Genomic DNA, 17,500 nt, shown 5'->3' on the forward strand with positions numbered 1-17,500 from the left:
ATGGTGGCAGATGGGACAAGATTTATTCGAGTCAAATTCCCTAAGGACGTGGTGTCCCTTCCATATAACACCAGTTTTGAAACAGAGGAAGGAATACAGTTCTTCAGAGTCATTCATGATCAGCAAGTAAAAATATGCAGAATATGTTCAAGTGCTGAACACGAAAAGAAAGACTGCCCTCTACTAACATGCAGAGAATGCCTGGAGCAGGGGCATTATGCGCGGGACTGTACAGCCCTGCGGTGCCAAGGATGCAGAAAGGCATTGCCAACATGCGCATGTGAAACGGATGAAGAGGAACATGAGGAAATGGAAATGGAGATGCATAATGAAGTGGAGCATTTGGAGGAGGCTGATAAAGAAAATACATCACAAAAAACAAGTGGATTAACAAAGGATGTACTGAGCAGTGAAGGAGAGGAAGAAGAAGAGGAAGAAGAAGAAGAGGAAACAAGTGAGAATGAGCAGAATGGGGAAGAAAAAGTGATGACTGGACTACAACAATCTGTGAAAAATGTGGAGCAGGATGCAATGGTAAATAAAGAAGATAATAATGGAACAAAGGATAGTACAATCCCGGAAGAGGTAAGCGACATTGGGGAGAGAAAAAAAAGTTTTTTGAGCAGGGGGACTAAAGGGAAAACAACAGGACAAATAAACATTGAAAAGGTCTTGGAAAGACAAAGAATAAGACGAGAATCTAAAGAAAAAAAGAAGAAGAAAGTAGAGATAATTGCTTTAAAAGATGTTGATTTGAGAGAGACTGAACAAAAGTGATGTGGGTTTTGTTTTGCATTTATATTTTTCTTTTTTTGTTTATGAGTCAGTTGAAACTAGTGTCAATCAATGCAAGAGGATTGTCAACTAGGACTAAATTTGAAAATGTACTCTATTTAACAAAGAAGAGTGATATAATATGTATACAAGAAACTGGATGGAATGAAGACATTGTTAATGGTTTTAAGAAAATATGGGATGGAGAATTTTTTTACAATAATGACCCAAACAGGAAAAAAGGAGTAGCAATTTTAATTAGAAGGGGAGTGACAGAAAAAGCAACAGAAATGTTCACAGATAATGTAGGAAGATTGTTAGTAGTTAAAGTCAAAAGCAAAGAAGAAGAATTAACGATATGTACAATTCATGCACCAAATGACCGTTTAGAAAGAGTCATCTTTTTTAAAAATTTAAATGTTTTAATGGATGGTTATACAAAAGGAATTTTAATTGGGGATTTTAATACTATTTTGGAAAGAATTGATGTGGAGGATTATATGGTATATAGATCAGATGTAGGGAGAACTGAATTAAAGAAAATGATGGAAAAACACAAATTTTTAGATATATGGCGGGAAAGAAACAGAGTAAAAAGAGAATATTCCAGAAGGCAAATTGTGAACACAGTATTAAAGCAAAGTAGACTTGATTTGGTTTTATGTAACAGACAGCTAGAACTATTTATATCAAAAGTATTTTATAAAAGGTTCAGTGAAAGTGATCATGATTTTTTAAATGTAATAATTGATTTTAGTGGAGTAGAGAGAGGTCCAGGGGTGTGGGTTTTAAATGCTGAACTTTTAAAAAACGAGTCTTACAAAATGGAAATAGAAAATGTCATAATAAATAGTATAAACAATATTCTATATGATGAAGAAAAAAGTTTGTGGTGGGATAATTTGAAAAAAGTTATGAAAAAAATATCCATTGAATATTCAAAAAGATTGCAAAAGACAAAGAAAAGTAAAGAAAGATTTTTAAATAAGGAATGGGAAGAAGAAATGAAAAAGATGTCTGAAGGAAAGATGGATGTGACAAAAATAGTGTTTTTAGAAGAACAATTTAAGAAAATAGAGGAGGAAAAGTGCAGGGGAGCTAAAATTAGAAGCAGAGCGAAAAATACAGTAGAGGGAGAAAGAAGTACAAAATTCTTTTTTGAGTTTGAGAAATCAAGAAAACATGCAGAATTGATCAAAAGTATATTAAAAGATGGGAAAGTTGTGAAGGAAAAACAAGGTATTTTAAAAGAAGTGAAGGATTTTTATACTACCTTATTTAAAAAAGATAATATAAATGTGAAAGATGAAGAATATTTATTGAATCAAATTCAAGTTCAAGTAAATGAAGAAGATAAAAGAATGTGTGATAAGGATATAAATGAAGAGGAAATTGAAGAGGTTATAGACCAGTTGAAGAATGGGAAAAGTCCAGGACTAGATGGCTTAACATCTGAGTTTTACAAAGTTTTTAAACATGTTTTAATACCTATTCTGCACAATTTATTTGCTGATACTTTTAAGCAGAAAAAAATGAGTGAAAGCATGAAGACAGGAATGATAAAAATGATCTATAAGAATAAAGGAGATAAAGATCATCTTAAAAATTACAGACCGTTGAGTATGCTAAATACTGACTATAAGATTTTGGCTAAGATCATGGCAAACAGACTGAAAAAAGTGATTCCAAACATCATAACAACAAATCAGGCATATGGTGTCTTAAATAGAGATATATCAGACATAGTAACAAATATTAGAGACTTAATATGGTATATGAAAGAAAAAGGTGAAGGAGGGTATTTAATTAGCATAGATTTGGAAAAGGCTTTCGACAGAGTAGAGCATAAATATTTGTTTGACTTAATTGAAAAATTTGGATTTGGGAGGAATTTTATAACATGGATGAAATGTTTCTATACTGACATTTTAAGTTGTATTAAAGTAAATGGGTTTTTAACTGATTATATTGAAATTTCGAGGTCTATAAGGCAGGGCTGTCCTTTATCGGCATTACTTTATACTTTAGTTGCTGAACCATTAGGAATAGCAATTAATAAAGAAAAACAAATACAAGGAATTTTAGTTGAAAATGGTGTAATGCAACAAAAAATTTTCCAATATGCAGATGACACGACTTTGTTTTTAAAGGATTTAAAGAGTATCGAAAAAGCAATGTTAATTTTTGAAAAATATTGTAGCGGAACAGGAGCTAAAGTCAATAAAGAAAAGACTGAGTATATGAGGATAGGGAAGGTGGATACTTTGGGAAGACAATGGGAATTTAAAGAGCAGAAGAACCAATTAAAGATTTTAGGAGTTATACTTGGGAAAGATGAAATGAAAACAAGAGACCTGATTTGGGAGGAGGTTATAGGCAAAATGGAAAAAAGACTTAACTTTTGGAAACAAAGAGAATTGTTTTTAAAAGGGAAAGTATTAGTTCTAAATTCTTTATTCCTGTCTAAGATGTGGTATATTTTAAGTGTGGTTAGTCTGCCAGCATGGGCGTACAAAAGAATAAAAACTTATATTTTAAAGTTTTTATGGGATGATAAGCCAGCAAAAATAGCATATGACACAATAATTGGGGAGGTGGAAAAGGGAGGTTTGAGACTCATAGATCCAATGGTAAGAATGAAGAGTATGAGAATAAAGACAGTAAAAAAGTTTTGGAATAATGATGATATGGTATGGAAAAAAATTATGAGTTTCTTTATAAATAAGTGTGGGAAAATGGGGGATGATTTTATGTGGATGAATTTTACAGATAATATGCTTGAGAAGATACCTGAATTTTATAAAGAAGTCTTAAGAGCATGGAAAGTTTTTAAAGGGAAGGTTCATGTGGAGTTTAAAGGAAGAGAGCAACTATTGAAACAGCCCCTTTTCTTAAACAAATTGATTTTAAGGAATAGTAATACAATTTTTTATAAGAAATGGTATTATGCAGGATTAAGACAAGTCAAAGACATTTTATATGAGGTAAAACCTGGGTTTTTACCTTTACAGGCAATTATAGACATATTAGAAGAGAATGAAGATATAGAAAATAGAAAGCTGATTAAGGAGCAATACATAAAATTAAAAGAAGCTGTGCCACTACAGTGGATTAAAAGCATTGACGATGAAGAAACAGGAAATGAGAAACCTGGAATTTTTTTAAAAAGAAATGATGAACAGTTTCCTTTCAATGGCTGTGTTCTTAAAATGTTTTATGTTTGTTTATGTGATCTTGTATTTTTAAGACCAAAAGCAACAGATTTTTGGGAAAGGTCTTTTTGTGAATTAGATGTAACAAAAATCTGGAAAAATGTAAAATGTAGGTTTAAAAGTCCCGCCCTGCATAATTTGGATTTCTTGTTGAGACACAATGTTTTAATGACTGAAATGAAATTGGCAAAAATTGGAATAGCACAAGATGCAAAATGTAAATTATGTATGGAAAAAGATGAAGGAGTGTTACATTTGTTTTTAAAATGTAAAAAATTAGACAATTTTATGAAGATGTTAAGGAAAATTGTGGGGGACTTTTTAAATGATCAGAATGATTGGTTAGAGAAATGGGAAACATTGATTTTATTTGGTTTTAATGGAACTGCACAAAATGTTTATGCATTAAATTTATGGTTAACAGTAGCAAGATATACGATTTGGAGAAGAAGGAATATAATGAAAATGAAGAACAAAGAACTTTCATTATGTAACTTATTTAAACAGTATCTGACTGCAGTGACGGAAGACATATACGACTATTTTAATATTAATGCACAAATGGATGTATTTGACAAATACATTGTAGAAAACAATCCATACATTATTAAAACATGGTCAGGTTTTAATGTGATTTTGCCTGAAAGATTTTAATTGTAATTTTGTTATTTTATTATTATTATTTTTATTTTTATTTTTTTTCTCCTTACTTATGTACTTTCTTTATTTCCTTATTTCTTTTTTTTTTTTTTTTTTTTTTTTTATATATATATATATACATTTTCTATTTCCGCATATGCTTCAAATGTAAGACTGTGAATGTATAAAAATTGTGTGTTTTTAATAATAAAAAAAAAAAAAAAAAAAAAATGCCCGATCTCGTCTGCTCTCGGAAGCTAAGCAGGTTTGGGCCTGGTTAGTACTTGGATGGGAGACTGCCTGGGAATACCAGGTGCTGTAAGCTTTTTGGAAACTTTTCACTTAGTATATAATAATTTTGCCAAAAAATAGAGTCAATGCCCGATCTCTGAATATTAGCAGGTTTGGGCCTGGTTAGTACATGGATGAGAGACTGCCTGGGAATACCAGGTGCTTTAAACTTTTTGGAAAATTTCACGATTTATAAAATAATCTTGCAAAAAAAAAAAAAAAAAAGAGTCAATGCCCGATCTCTGAATCTTAGCAGGTTTAGGTCTGGTGAGTACTTGGATGAGAAACTGCCTAGGAATACCAGGTGCTTTAAGCTTTTTGGAAATGTTTCACTTAGTATATAATAATTTTGCTGAAAAATAGATTCAATGCCCGATCTCTGAATATTAGCAGGTTTGGGCCTGGTTAGTACATGGATGAGAGACTGCCTGGGAATACCAGGTGCTTTAAACTTTTTGGAAAATTTTACGATTTATAAAATAATCTTGCAAAAAAAAAAAGAGTCAATGCCCGATCTCTGCATCTTAGCAGGTTTAGGTCTGGTGAGTACTTGGATGAGAAACTGCCTAGGAATACCGGGTGCTTTAAGCTTTTTGGAAATGTTTCACTTAGTATAAAATAATTTTGCTAAAAAATAGATTCAATGCCCGATCTCTGAATCTTAGCAGGTTTAGGTCTGGTTAGTACTTGGATGAGAGACTGCCTAGGAATACCAGGTGCTTTAAACTTTTTGGAAAATTTCACGATTTATATAATAATCTTGCAAAAAAAAAAAAAGAGTCAATGCCCGATCTCTGAATCTTAGCAGGTTTAGGTCTGGTTAGTACTTGGATGAGAGACTGTCTAGGAATACCAGGTGCTTTAAGCTTTTGGGTTTTCTTTCCTACTTATATAATGTACTGGCGATTAGATGGGCTGGTCTTTAAATAGCCCTCTCTTTGCAGCAGTCTTCGCTTACGGCCATACCAACCTGGCTATGCCCGATCTCGTCTGCTCTCGGAAGCTAAGCAGGTTTGGGCCTGGTTAGTACTTGGATGGGAGACCGCTTGGGAATACCAGGTGCTGTAAGCATTTTGGAAACTTTTCACTTAGTATATAATAATTTTGCCAAAAAATAGAGTCAATGCCCCATCTCTGAATCTTAGCAGGTTTAGGTCTGGTGAGTACTTGGATGAGAGACTGCCTAGGAATACCAGGTGCTTTAAGCTTTTTGGAAATGTTTCACTTAGTACATAATAATTTTGCTAAAAAAATAGATTCAATGCCCGATCTCTGCATCTTAGCAGGTTTAGGTCTGGTTAGTACTTGGATGAGAGACTGCCTAGGAATACCAGGTGCTTTAAGCTTTTGGGTTTTCTTTGCTACTTATATAATGTACTGGCGATTAGATGGGCTGGTCTTTAAATAGCCCTCTCTTTGCAGCAGTCTTCGCTTACGGCCATACCAACCTGAGGGCGCTAGAGAGCTACAGGAAGTGTTGGCTGCAGTAGGGAGAGGAAGGCTCTCCTCCATTTTGTTTTTTCAGTTTGTGTTTGTTTGTAAGTTGTTTTTGGACTTAAGTTCAGTTTTTTTTGTTGTTGTGTTTTTCAGTTTTAAACCACCTAACAGCAGCTTTTTGCTGGCTGGAGGGTGGTTTCTTTGTTTTTTTGTTTTTCTCTTAAAATGGACGGATTAATGGATCACGACACAGGACCGGCTGGAGAGACACGTATGGCAAACGACACTGGACTGTTTGGAGAGAGACGTATGGCAAACGACACTGGATTGGCTGGAGAGAGACGCATGGCAAACGATAATGGACTGGCTGGAGAGAGACGCATGGCAAACGATAGTGGATTTGGCGGAGAGACACGATCAGTAAATGTCACTGGACTGGGAAATCGACTACGAGCTGGGAATGGAAATAACCAAGGTGCGATGGACAAATTTCTTGAAAGAAAATATCTAAAGGAGGCTACAGTGATTGTGAACGTAGAGAATGTGATCGAGGTGAGAGCAGAGGATATCATCAAGGCTGTATCAAAACAATGTGGACACGGGAAAATCCTGGCACTAAGGCCAAGACAAGGAAAAGAATATGAATTAACAATGGAGAAAGAAGAAACATGTGACAAACTGATTGATGGACTGATGATAAAAGGAGTGAACTGTGAGGTAAAAAATTTGCAAAACAGAGATTATGTTGATTCCTTCATGCACCTGCCCGTCTATATTGATGACAAAGAAATTATAGGTAAATTGGAAGGATGGGGAGTTAATCCCATTTCACAGATAAAAAGAAGATGTTACCCGGGCACTGACATAGAAGACGGAACAAGGTTCCTAAAAGTGAGATTCCCCAAAGATGTCGCATCCTTGCCATATAGCACAAAGCTGGAAACAGCAGAAGGGCAGCAGTATTTTAGGGTGATGCACAGCCATCAGGTGAAGACCTGTAGGCTGTGCATGAGCCCTGGACACCTGCTGAAAGACTGCCCAGATTTTAAGTGCCGGAAGTGCGAGGAGAGGGGACATTTTGCAAGAGATTGCAATGCTGTCAGATGCCCAGGGTGTCAAGAAGTTTTAAATAAATGTGAATGTTGGATGGAAAGAGAGGAAGGAGGTATGGAACTTCAGTTGGACGGACAGGTGCATGAAGGAAACAGCGAGGTGGAAAGAGAAACTGATGAAGGACAAGAGGAAGGCGGATTGCAACAAGAAGAAACAGAAGGAGGAGCGAGCAACAGAGAGGAAGAAGGAGAAAAAGTAAATGATGCAGACGAGGAGCATACAACAGAACAGGACACCCAATGGACGGAAATGGAAATATCGGACAGTTTTAAAAATCTTTTAGATGGCATGGACGGAGATGGACATAGAATGGATGATCAAAACAAAGAAATGGACAGTGGAGAAGAAACGAGGATGGATAACATGGAAAAAGACAGAGAGGAGAGAGGACAAATAAGAAGGCGAACATTAAAGGTAAAACCAAATGTGGAAAATGCTAGAAAAAAGATAATGACAATGGGCGGAGTGAAAATTGTAAACAGATATGAAGTGTTAAGTGGGTTGGAGGGAGAAGATGGAAAGTGATGTTTGTTATGTATTTATTTTTATTTTTAATGGTTTTAAGTTGTGTTACTTTTAATGCAAGGGGACTGATGGACATGGGTAAATTTGAAAAAGTGAAGGAAAAATGCCAAGGCGAAGATGTTATTGTTTTACAAGAAACAAATTGGAAAGAGAGTGTGATGGAGGACTATAAAAAGAAATGGGAAGGGGATATTTTATATAACAATGGGGATGGAAGGCTTGGAAGAGGAGTGGCTTTTTTAATAAGGAAAGATGTTTTTAATTCAAGTAGGGTAGTGTATAAAGATAAGATGGGGAAATGTATGGTGGTTGAAGTAAATTGTGAAGGACGTGAACTGATTTTAGTCAATGTACATGCGCCAACAGAGGAGAAGGAAAAGAAAGATTTTTTTTATGTTTTAAGAAATATCATAAACAAGTATACGGAAATAATAATGATAGGGGATTTTAACACAGTTTTTAGTAAACAAGACATGGCAGAAGGAATGGTTTTTAAAAATGACAAGGGGAGAAAAGAATTAAAAGCATTAATGGGAGAAAAGGATATCATCGATGTGTGGAGAGAAAGAAATGAAAAGATAAAAGAATTTTCAAGGAGGCAAATAGTGGGGCAGTTTGTGTGTGAAACAAGAATAGACTTTATTTTATGTACAAGAAATGTGGAGAATTTTATAAAAAAGATTAAGTATGAAGAAACAAGTTTTAGCGATCACAAGTTTTTATTTTTTAAAGTAGACTGGAGTAAAGTGAAAAGAGGGCCGGGAGTCTGGATTTTAAATACAGAGTTTTTAAAGAATGAAGATTATGTTTTAAGTATAAAGGAGATAATTGAAAAGGAAAAAGAAAATGAAATGTATAGTGAGGATAAGCGAATGTGGTGGGAGAACGTGAAATATCTGGTAAAAAAGTTTACAATAACATATTGCAAATTAATTAATAAATGTAAGAAAAATAAGGAAAGAGAGCTAAGACAAAACTTAAATGAGGAACTGGATAAGGCAGAAAAAAGCATAGAGAAAATAAAAGAAATAGAAGGTAGACTGAAGGAAATGGAAGAGGAGAAATATGAAGCTGCAAGATTAAGAAGCAAAGCAAAATATACAGTGGAGGGGGAGAAGTGCACAAAATTTTTCTTTGATCTAGAGAAAAGAAAAGGGAAAGCAGACATGATTAAAGAAATAAGGGGCAAAAATGGGAGAATAGTAGAAGAAAATGCAGACATTTTAGAGGAAATAAAATCATATTATGAGAATTTATTCTGTACAGAGGGGGTAAAAGAAGGAGAAAAAGTGGAATTACTGAAGCAAATAAAAGCCAGAGTAGGAGAAGTGGATAAACAAGAGTGTGATGATGAAGTAAGAGAAGAAGAAATAAAAAGAGCAATAATTGGGTTAAACAAGAGGAAAAGTCCAGGGATAGATGGGTTGGGGAGTGAGTTTTACATTGTTTTTAAAGATGTTTTAACAACTATCTTAAAAGAAGTATTTGACGAGATTTTTAGGAAAGGTGAGATGAACGAAAGGATGGGAATGGGATTAATGAAGCTGATATATAAAAGGAAAGGAGACAAAGTGGAGTTAAAGAATTATAGGCCTATAACAATGCTTAACACAGATTTAAAGATTTTATCAAAAATTTTAGCTAACAGATTAAAAGAAGTGATGCCCACAATAATTCAAACAAACCAAGCTTACAGTATTAAAGGAAGAGAAATTGCAGATACAACAATGAGCATAAAAGATACCATAAGATATTTTAATGAAAAGAAGAAAGATGGTTTTATAATCAGTTTGGACTTTGAGAAGGCTTTTGACAGGGTAGAGCATGATTTTTTATTTGGGGTTTTGAATACTTTTGGTTTTGGACGGAATTTTATTAAATGGGTTAAGATTTTATATAAAGGTGCTGTAACGAGAGTTAAATGTAATGGGTTTTTAACAGAGTGTTTTAAATTAACAAGATCAATTAGACAGGGCTGCCCTTTGTCGGCACTTTTATATGCTTTAGTTGCGGAACCACTTGGGTTAATGGTAGAACAGGAAGGGAGAATAAAAGGAATAGGCATAGAGGGAGGAGAGAATAAAATATTTCAATACGCTGATGATACTACGCTATTGCTGCAAGATTTGTTGAGTGTAAGGGAAGCGATGAAAATAGTACAATCATTTTGCAGGGGATCTGGGGCTAAAGTGAATGAGGATAAAACGGTATACATGAGATTTGGGCGAAGTGAGGTTTTAACTGGGCACTTTAATTTTAAGGAAATGAATGAAATAAAGATTTTAGGTGTTTTAATGGGGAGGGATGAAACCAAAGCAGAAGGAATTATGTGGGAGGAGATGTTAGGAGGGATCGAGAGAAGGTTGAATTTTTGGAGATTAATGTCCTTAACTTTGAAGGGGAGGGTTTTAATTTTGAATGTTTTAATGGTTTCTAAGTTATGGCATATTTTATATGTGGCTTCAATGCCGTTGTGGACAGAAAAAAGGCTGAAAAAATGTTTTTTAGATTTTTTATGGGAAGGAAAGCCACCGAGAATTGCATATAACACTTTAATAGGAGCAATGGGGAAGGGGGGGCTAGGGCTAATGGACGTGGAGCAAAGAAAGAACAGTTTAAGGGTGAAAATCATAAGCAAATATCTAGACGAAGCAAATAAAGCAGCATGGAAAAGAACAATGGGACATTTTTTAAACAAGTGTAGTCATTTTAATCTGGGGGACAACATTTTATGGATGAAAACAAAAAATTGGATGACGGAGGGGATGCCAGAATTTTATAGAGAACTGATGGGAGCATGGGGAAAATTTTTAGATAATGTGCATTTTAAGCCACAAGGTAGAGAGAACATTTTAAATCAGCCTTTATTCTTAAATAACTGCATTTTAAATCAAGGGAAGCAGGGTTTTTTTTAAGAAGTGGTGGGATGTGGGAATCATGAAAGTCAGAGATGTTTTATATGAATTCAAAGAGGGGTTTTTACCAGTTCAATACATTGTGGATGTGATGGAGGAGGCAAAGGAGGATTATACCAGACAAGAGATTACAAACAAATATGATTTAATTAAGAATGCTATACCTAAAGAATGGATAAAGAGAATTGAAAATATGGAAGAAGAAGATCAAGGAAAAGATGTGTATGTAAATCTGGGGGGGAAATTGTGTGCTTTTAAAGAATGTAAAGTGAAAATGTTTTATTGTTTTTTTAGAGATGTGGTTTTCAAGAAACCTGTTGTAAATGAATATTGGCTACAGATGTTCAATGATGTAACAGAAGAAAAAATATGGGGGAATATAAAGGGGAAAATTGTACAGACTAAACTGTAGAATATGGAATATTTTATCAGAAACAAAGCAGTGTTCACAGACGTAATTTTAAGCAAAATTGGGATGGAGGAAAGTGCAATATGTAAAGTTTGCCAAGATGCTGATGAAGGGTTTTTACACTTGTTTTTATATTGTGATAAGCTGAAAGATTTTAATGAGAGGTGTAAAAGCATGATTTTAAGTTTGAGAGGAGAGGGAAATGGGAACTTTGAGTGGGAAAAGGTGTTAATGTTGGGCATTAATGAGAAATGTAAACATGAGAAGCTGATAAATTTACTTGTGATGCTGATGAAAAGTGCGATTTGGGAAAGAAGAGTGGTGGTGAAAAAGGAAAATGTTTTAATTGATGTATGGAATGTGTTCAGGAGAAAAGTTGAAAATTATGTTGAATGTCTGTTTTATTATTTTAAGTTGGAGGAAACGATTGATGTCTTTTATAATATTTTTACTCAGGAGGTGTTAAAAGTTTTCAAAGAGCTGGGGATTGAATTGTCATTTTTAAAAGATTAAAATATTTAATGACTTCTTTGTAAATGTATGTAAGATGTCTGTCAATTCAAATTAGGAGTTTTGTATGTCAAAGAAAGAATCTTATGTTTTTTTGTATGTGAATAATTGATATGTATGTTTGAATTGATTAATTTCTTCAATAAAAAAAAAAAAAAAAAAAGGCTATGCCCGATCTCGTCTGCTCTCGGAAGCTAAGCAGGTTTGGGCCTGGTTAGTACTTGGATGGGAGACTGCCTGGGAATACCAGGTGCTGTAAGCTTTTTGGAAACTTTTCACTTAGTATATAATAATTTTGCCAAAAAATAGAGTCAATGCCCGATCTCTGAATATTAGCAGGTTTGGGCCTGGTTTGTACATGGATGAGAGACTGCCTGGGAATACCAGGTGCTTTAAACTTTTTGGAAAATTTCACGATTTATAAAATAATCTTGCAAAAAAAAAAAAAAAAAAAGAGTCAATGCCCGATCTCTGAATCTTAGCAGGTTTAGGTCTTTTGAGTACTTGGATGAGAAACTGCCTAGGAATACCAGGTGCTTTAAGCTTTTTGGAAATGTTTCACTTAGTATATAATAATTTTGCTAAAAAATAGATTCAATGCCCGATCTCTGAATCTTAGCAGGTTTAGGTCAGGTTAGTACTTGGATGAGAGACTGCCTAGGAATACCAGGTGCTTTAAAATTTTTGGAAAATTTCACGATTTATATAATAATCTTGCAAAAAAAAAAAAAAAAGAGTCAATGCCCGATCTCTGAATCTTAGCAGGTTTAGGTCTGGTTAGAACTTGGATGAGAGACTGCCTAGGAATACCAGGTGCTTTAAGCTTTTGGGTTTTCTTTCCTACTTATATAATGTACTGGCGATTAGATGGGCTGGTCTTTAAATACCCCTTTCTTTGCAGCAGTCTTCGCTTACGGCCATACCAACCTGGCTATGCCCGATCTCGTCTGCTCTCGGAAGCTAAGCAGGTTTGGGCCTGGTTAGTACTTGGATGGGAGACCGCTTGGGAATACCAGGTGCTGTTTTTTTACCCCAATTTTTATTATACAGACAAAATGAAAAACAAACAATCATAAAAGAGAAAACATTGTCTGCACTTTTTTCCTTTTTGCACATTTCTTTCCCACATATAACTAAATGAGGAAAGAGACAAGGAGAATAATAAAAATAAATAAATAGACATAGCCACCCCCCACCCTAAGAACCCCCAGGAGGATTAGAAAATATAAGACAAACAGTATTTGTATACAATTATACTTATAAGATGCATATAATAAAAAAGAGAGAGAAAAAAGAAAAGGAGAAACAAGCATAATCAACTATACCAATAGTATATATGAATGGTAAAGTATTAATTGGAAATAGTATAAAGAAGCATACAAACAAACACATATGCATCCAAAACAATACACACATATACCGGTTCAAAAATCGGTTCAATGTTTGCAAACCCATGATTTACATAATTAGTCGGAATCTAGAGAGGACATGGAGTCATAGAGATTTAGAATCGGGTTCCAAGTTTTATAAAATTTATCGGTTGAGCCCCGAGTAGCATATTTCAATTTTTTAAGTGAAAGGAATGACATCAGATCCTTTAACCAAGAGGTAGTTGGGGGAGGGGTTGGACACTTCCAATGCAACAAGATGCACCTTCTAGCTATAAGAGAAGCAAAGGCAATAACCTCTGCTTTCTGCCTTGTGATAGAAGACAGGAGAGACACGCCGAAGATGGCAACTATAGGACATGGAGATAAAGAAACATGCAGAGCCCTAGACATGAAGTCAAAAAAAGAAGCCCAAAATGAGGCCAATTTTGGGCAGCTAAAGAACGTATGAGTGTGATCAGCGGGAGAGAAGGAGCATCTGGTACAGGAGTCTTCTGTTTGTGGGAACAATTTATGAAGTCTAGCTTTAGTCAAATGAATTCGATGCAAAACATTTAGCTGAATGAGACTTAGCCGAGCACATACAGTGGTAGAGTTAACTCTAGCAAGGGCCTCAGACCATAGCTCTTGCGATAACTTAATTTGCAACTCATTCTCCCAGGTTATCTTCAAGCAGTTGAGATAAGATGTACTAGATGAAAGTAACATGGCATGGATAGAAGATATACGACTACCACCTGTAGAAGCTGACAATAATTTCTCAAGCAGAGATTTTTCTGGTAATAGAGGGAAACTGGGGAAATTGGTTTTGGCAAAATTACGGAGTTGAAAATACCTGAACAAACCTGTAGAGTGTAAGTTAAATTTGGAAATAAGATTGGTAAATGTAGCAAAATAATTATCAATAAAAAGATCTGAAAAACAAACAATGCCCTTATCTCGCCATCTTTTAAAGGTGTGATCAATACCTGGTGGCAAAAAAAAGTGATTATTGCAAATAGGACTTGAGACGGATAGTGACTCCAAAAGAAAATGTTGTCGAAATTGTTTCCAAATTTTTAATGTCGATAACACAATGGGATTTTTAGTATAACTAGAGGGACGCAGAGACAAAGGAGCAAAGACTAGTGCTGGGAGGGAAGAAGAAAGGCAAGAAGTAGCTTCTAGAGTGCACCAGTTGACCTCCGGTGCATTACACCATAAGAAAATCTTCGAAATATTAGCGGACCAGTAATAAAAAATAAAATTTGGCAGGGCTAGACCTCCGTCACATTTGTTTCGTTGAAGGATAGATCTATTAACCTTAGGAATCTTACCTGCCCAAATGAATGAAGCAAGAATTTTATCTAAGCATTTGAAAAAAGATTTAGGTAGAAAAAGAGGGAGAGACTGAAAGAGAAATAAAAGTCGTGGCAAAACATTCATTTTAATGGTCTCCACTCTTCCTACAAGAGAAAGGGGCAGGCTGTCCCACCGTTTTAAATCAAGCTTAATTTGATCAACCAAATTTGTGAAGTTATTCTTAAACAGAGAACTGAAAGGGTATGAAATGTTTACGCCTAAATATCGAAATCCTGCAGGGGAGAAATGAAAGGGTAGGGCGCTTTTAGAAATTTTCTTAGCCATATCATTTATAGGGAAACATTCGCTTTTTGTAAAGTTTAATTTGTAACCTGAAAAAGAGCCGAAGGTGTCAAGCAAGTGCATAATCTCATTCACACAGCCAACTGGATCTTGAACATACAACAACAAGTCATCAGCATACAGAGAAACCCGATGTTCCGTGCCACCCCTATGAATCCCACATATAGACGGAGATGTTTTTAAAGCGATAGAAAGAGGCTCGATGGCTAAAGCAAAGAGCAGAGGAGACAGAGGGCAACCCTGCCATGTCCCACGGAAGAGGGGAAAGAATGATGAACTATCAGCATTAGTTTTAACACTTGCAGAGGGAGCAGTGTATAAGAGACGAATCCATGAAATAATATTGTTCCCTAAGCCAAATTTTTTTAATGCAGTGAATAAATAATTCCATTCGACACGATCAAATGCTTTTTCAGCATCAAGGGAAATGATCATTTCAGACTTAGTAGAAAGAGATGGACTAAAAAGAATGTTTAGCAAACGCCGGATATTAGATGACATCTGACGTCCCCTAATAAACCCAGTCTGATCCTCAGATATAATATTAGGAAGACACACATCTATGCGCTTTGCCAGCACCTTTGCTAGAATTTTTACGTCAGCATTCAATAAACTGATAGGCCTATAGCTACCGCATAAAGTTGGGTCTTTATTTTTTTTTTTATAGAAGGGAGATAGATGCTTGATTCAATGAGGTTGGGAGAAAACCGTGCTCAAACGACTCCTTGTACATGTCAGACAATAAGGGGGCTAACTGCACTGAGAATTTCTTATAAAAATCTAAGGGGAAGCCATCAGGCCCTGGAGCCTTGTTACACTGCATGAGACCAATGCAAGTGGTGATTTCATCTAATCTAAGAGGTTCATCCAATGTCTCCTGTGTTGATGTATTAATAGTAGGTATATTTAAATTATGTAAGAAAGACTCCATTAAGGAAACATCAGAAGGAGGTTGAGAAGTATAGAGACTGGAATAAAAGGAGGAAAAGACAGAATTAATTTTTTGAGGATCAGTAACAAGCTTATTAGAATGGTTATCATAAATCTGTGTAATAACGCGGGATGCGGCCTGGTGTTTAAGCTGGGAGGCAAGAAGACGGCCTGCTCTTTCCCCATGTTCATAATAGGTGGCTTTAGTCCTTTTAAGTAAATATTCTGCTTTATTTGTTGAAAGCAAATCAAATTCAGTTTGCAACTTCAAACGTTTCACCTTAAGATCGGGTTTGGGATTGCGGGAATACTGGCTATCCACCTCTAAAATTGAATGGATAAGCTCTTGCTGACGAGATTTCCTGATCTTAGCTAAGTGAGCACTAAAAGAAATTATTCTGCCACGAATAAACGCTTTAAATGTCTCCCATAAAAGAGAAGCAGATACTAATTCAGTTTTGTTAGTCTCAATGAAAAAGTCAATATTTTTGGATAAAAATTCACAGAAATCAGTTCTGGCAAGAAGTCTTACATCGAATTTCCACTGAGGTCGGCTCCTAAAAGGAGGTAAAAAAGAAATATCTAACATATGTGGGGCATGATCGGAAATAACAATGGCTGAGTAATCTGAAGAAATAACTGAAGAAAGTAGGGCTTTGTCAAGAAAGAAGTAATCGATCCGTGAGTAAACATGGTGCACGCTAGAGAAAAATGAAAATACTTTATCAGAAGGATGGAAAAAGCGCCAGGGGTCTACACAGCCTATTTGGTTTGTCAGTGAAATTAAAGACCTGGACATAGTGGAAGATGATGTAGATTTAGTCACAGATTTATCCAGATTATTATCGATAACACAGTTGAGGTCCCCTCCAAAAATAAGGTGATCGGTATCAAGATTTGGGATTTTCGAGAAAAGCATGGACATAAAAGTAGGGTTGTCCCAATTAGGGGCATATACATTTACTAAAACTACAGGGGTATGAAAAAGAACACCACTGACAATTACAAAGCGTCCTTCAAGATCTGAGATTACTTGCTTTGCTAGGAACATGACTCTTTTATGTATCAAAATTGCAGTACCTCTGGATTTACTATTAAAACTAGAGTGATACACTTGACCAATCCATTGTTTACGCAACCTGATGTGATCACCCATCCGCAAATGCGTCTCCTGGAGAAACATAATATCAGAGGACAGTGTTTTTAGATGTGAAAAAACTCTGGAACGTTTAATTTGGCCACCTAACCCACGTACATTCCATGTAATGAGTCTAATATTGTGCCCAACCCCTCCCCCCTTTGAGTTAACAGGGGGCTTATTCATAAAACTGCAAAGGAGAACATAATGAACTAAATTGGCGGAAAAATAAAAACAACAATGTTATTTTAACATCAAGCCGGTTAACATGTGTGAAAAACAAAATTAAAAACCAAATAAGACACAAGATCCTCCATCAAACACAACCCCAGAACATGCCCAGAACATAGAGAACAAAAACACAAATATTTTCAAAAACAACAAAAGAAAAACCCTTCTGATACTCGTCCACTTAGACATTGCGAGTCGCCAGAAAAAACTTTATCTCAACCGATTAAGTAGTGGAGTTGACTCCGACAAACTTAAAGAATTTAACACCAATAAGACAAGCTCTCCTGATAAGGAAAAGACAGGATGCAGTTCAGCAAATGTGCAAAACGAGTACACAAGTTGAA

The 17,500-nt window shown here is 35.3% G+C and overlaps 2 non-coding genes across 2 annotated transcripts; both read left to right on the top strand.

Moving 5' to 3' along the window:
• Positions 1–5,868: 5,868 nt before the first annotated feature.
• Positions 5,869–5,987, top strand: LOC127943671 (5S ribosomal RNA). The gene has a single exon (XR_008149824.1). It is a non-coding gene; the product is annotated as a 5S ribosomal RNA (ribosomal RNA).
• A 6,747-nt stretch (positions 5,988–12,734) lies between these two features.
• LOC127943528 (5S ribosomal RNA) lies at positions 12,735–12,853 on the top strand. Its single transcript, XR_008149730.1, has one exon. It is a non-coding gene; the product is annotated as a 5S ribosomal RNA (ribosomal RNA).
• Positions 12,854–17,500: the final 4,647 nt, after the last annotated feature.

The sequence above is a fragment of the Carassius gibelio genome, chromosome A22 (assembly GCF_023724105.1).
Source record: "Carassius gibelio isolate Cgi1373 ecotype wild population from Czech Republic chromosome A22, carGib1.2-hapl.c, whole genome shotgun sequence".
In the NCBI taxonomy this organism is placed as follows: domain Eukaryota; kingdom Metazoa; phylum Chordata; class Actinopteri; order Cypriniformes; family Cyprinidae; genus Carassius; species Carassius gibelio.